Source organism: Pholis gunnellus, assembly GCF_910591455.1.
Source record: "Pholis gunnellus genome assembly, chromosome: 1".
NCBI classification, from domain to species: Eukaryota; Metazoa; Chordata; class Actinopteri; order Perciformes; family Pholidae; genus Pholis; species Pholis gunnellus.
Genome location: NC_136528.1, coordinates 4,504,744 through 4,509,008, shown reverse-complemented (window position 1 = coordinate 4,509,008; position 4,265 = coordinate 4,504,744).

Here is a 4,265-nt window from a genome sequence, read left to right as displayed (position 1 = left end):
GCTGGTTGCTCTACATTTGACATGTAAATGTATTGTGAGTACATTGAAGACGACTTTAAACGTGGCTTTACTACACATGAAATACTTCACGTGGGATTGTGCAAAAACGCACCCTTGAAAGGATTTTAAGCTTTGAACAAAGTTATTGTAATAACTTGTGTTTGATATTTGTCTTTGCTATTTTCTTTAAAGTGTGATAGAGTAATGTGGGTTTCTTAACCCTAAATTAAAAGGATTTAAGTTATAATAACAGAAATGTGCTTAAATATATTTTTACATTTATATAACTGCATGTACAATATTTTTACACTTGAATAAACAATAATCAATATGCAGAGACATTTTTTTACCAATATGTTACATACAGGAGTAGTTACATTTACACAGGCTCACATTTACAACCGGCCCTTGATGTGGCCCAGAGTGAAGATGAGTTTGACGCCGCTGGGCTACACTATAATCAAGGACACAAATATTGATTTATTGGGAAAGGGAAAAAAAAACTTGTGGGAAAGCTTTATCGACACAGCAGAGTGAGCTCCTGGCTGTGTGGAGGCCGCACCATCCACCCCTACATAAATCATGATGCCCCTCCAGAAGGCTACGTCATCTGCTGCTAGTACACCCTCTCTTCCAGCAGCTCAACACAATCAGTACAGTGTAAAGTGTAAAGTGTGCATTAAAACAGGTAGATGGAAACACACCTAGGGACATATTTGACTTTAGGGAACGTGTTAACCAACTGCTGTTCGGTCTCCTTAGAGCTCTGTTTTGGTCTCTTCCAACTCCTGAGAAATGTGTCGAGCTGTTTAGCTGCTAAATGTTCCACTATTTTCACCAGCCGGTCGCTAACTTTGTCCGTCTGTTGGCTGGTGCTTATTAGGTAGTGGACAAAAGGTTTATCAGAGCTTTTTAGAAAACGGCTGCATGCTGCTGCTGGAAACAAAGTTGATATGAGCTGTGAGTCCAAACCGAAACACATTTTGGGCTGTTAAACCAAAACAATGAGCTGAAAGACGTTAAAGTGCTAGTGCGTAGGATTTAACAGGATCTATTTGCATAAATGGAATATAATATTCCTAACTATGTTTTCATCATTGTGTTTCCGTTAGCTTAGAATGAGCACTTCCCACTGCTAGATGGCATTAAATCACACACACTGCCCCTTTAAATAGCCAAATGTGAGTTTGATAATAATTCTCTGGGGGCTCACTTGATCCACTATTAACATACAAATATTGATAAGAGCAGGTTTAAAATTACTATTTGATATTTTCACAAAATCCTTCATCCCTTGTACCTGGTGGTTCTCAAGGAGTCAGGCCAACCAGAGGCTTCTAGTCTTCTTAGCAATGTGCTTAAAGTATTTATGTTGAACATACTAATGGCCACAAATGGAAATGATTTATTCATATAATATTTCATGAATAGCACACCTTGAGCACAGTGCGTCCCGAGCAGCATATTTATTTAAGGTGGTGCAATTGCTCAGCTCCACGAGGACTAACAGATTATTGTTGTATTTACTCAATCATATGTACATGTTTGTTGTAGTCATTGACATCTGTGTGTGTATTTGCACGAGTGTGTGCGCTTCCATTTAGTCTGAATCCGTGTGTTTGTTTAATAGTCTTTTGTGCCTGAGCCACTTAGCTAAACCAACATTTCCATAATGATAAGCCCCTGCCCGTCTTTTGCCAGCCTTCTGTTTGTGTGTGTGTGTGTGTGTGTGTGTGTGTGTGTGTGTGTATGTGCACGCACCTGTGTGTGTATTAATGATCCCCTTGTTAAAGTTTAATGTCTCTGTTCCGCTGTTGTCAGGGAGATTTACCACTGAGCCCTATGGGAAATGTCTGCCCAACTGCTCCTAGCCTGATGGCAAACACCCACACACACACACACACGCACACACGCACACCCACCCACACACACACACACACACACACACACGCACACACACACTTGCACACACACACACACACATTGGGTTGCAGACGTGCATCTGCATGCTCAGTATGCACAAATGGCCGTATAAGTCACGTCACCTCTTGTATATCAGCTTCATTATACGGCGAGTGAGTTAATGAAGACGGCAAGTGTCCTCTCTCTCCGGAGGGGAGATGTGTCTCCTGTACTTCCTCCGGCACTAGGCCAAGGCCATCGTTGTCGCTTCATTCCTCCTCTTTTTTTTTTTCCCGACAAAAATGTGACAGAAATTTTGGACCATCATGTCCAAAATCAAAAGCAGATGATTTAGTTTGTTGTACTCTTATCTTCCTACTTATTGTCACTGTCGGGTGGAAACCTTGTAGGTCCAAAATTTTAACTTTTCAGGAAATAAAAAGACAGAGCATGGTCAAAGTTATGTCTTTATACATGTTCAGATACATACTTGTGTCATTATATTACTCATATTTTACCAAAGATATTCACATTTTACCAAAATTAAGCTTTAATAGAGTTTTATTATAAGGTTGCGACCAGCAAATGTCAAGGTACGCTTTTAGACCAGCGATCAGCTCACATTACTAGCTAGCTACACCAGTCTCCTCAGGATGAATACCTGTGTGGAATACACTTATTGTAAGTCGTTTTGGATAAAAGCGTCTGCTAAATGACTGTAATGTAATGTAATGGATGGATGTATTTCCCTCCAGGCAAAAAACATAATGCCTCCGGCCACGGCTGATGCCGGCGTATAGGCCCAAAAAAAATACAAATGACAAGATAGAAGTTTTCCACCCAATAGCAACAATATATTGTTCAGTATCACTGTGGATTATCATTTTTTTAACAGATCGTTTTAGGAGCTCTTGCCTCTATGAAGGAGGAAAACGTCTTAACGTTGACATTTTTCAAATGCATATTCCGACAACAATAAAGTAAGTACTTGACCGCCATGTCTTGGGCCTAAAAAAACACATATGACGTGATCATTTACAATTAAAGGCCGATAACGCCACCGGACACGCCAATTGTCGCAAAATCGCTCGAACAATAGAGTTCTCCGGACAATGAGCGGCTCTATTCACACACGGGCAGAATCGTACGGTGCACAGACTTTGTGCTGCAGGCAGGTTAAAATCCGTTGAAAGTCTGGTCCGAATGATTCTGACATTTGTGTTCCTCCGGTTCGAGATCATTTCAGGGTTGCAATGGATGTTTGAAAGGGGCTCAGGACTACAGCGGGTTCATCCGAGCTAAAATAAGATAAAAAGGCTGCGTGAAGCTGAGGGGAGCTGCAGAGTTTTGAGCGACACCTCACATCACACAGTCATTTGGCTGTTAAAAAAAAAGGGTGCAGCTTTAACCACAGCCAAGGGCAACAGATCCATGTTCGCACAAAGGTGGTAATACTGTAAGCGTGTACCTTCACCGGCATTGCAACGCAATAAATGCTGAAAGTAAGGGATGAAGTGATTCGGGTGTTTGAAGTGGAAATGTTTCTCGATGGAAGCAGGGAGTAAACAGCGTGGCATGATGGGTAAGCAGGCTTTGATTAGAGAACAGATTAAACCTCATACATTTGTATTTCCTAGATACACTCCCTGCTAATGGATGCTGCCTCCTGTGATATCCTTCGTAGAGCATTACAGCTTCATGCCATTACACACACACACACACTCATACACAAGCTCACACATGCACTCATTTTTCTCAGACAAACGGCAAAGCACACTGCCCGTTACAGCACAAAGTCACCGGCAGCCATCCCGCCCTCTTGCCCTCAATAATGGTGCGTGCCACCCGCATGAATAATGGACGATAATGTTGTGCTCCTCACTCTCACTCTCTGAATAATATATACATATATAAACATTTGTGCCTCTCCCTCTCTCTGTACATTTCTTAGAGATGCCAATAATGGAGATGATGGAAAGACCCATCTGGTGAGGAGTGAATGAAAGGAGGACGGAGGAAAGGAAAAAACGCACGGACAGCAAGAGGCGAAAGAAGGAGAGAAACAAGTCCAACAGAGGGGAACGAAAAGGAAACGGGAGGAAAGGAAACGGGGAGGGCGGGGAAGATGTGAAGAGCTGCAAGAGGAGCGACGGAGTTTGAGGACAGATAGAAACAGGAAGTGCTAGAGGGAGGAAGCACACAAAGTCCTGAAGGAGACGGGACGGGATTGAAAGTGAACGGACGGAGCACAGGACAGAGGAGCTGAGAGCTAAGAACGGGAAAGCGAGGGACTGTTTGAGGGAGGGAAGAAGCATCTGGATGGTCTCCACGGCGACGGCCGGCAGGTTACCCCCCACCCGAAG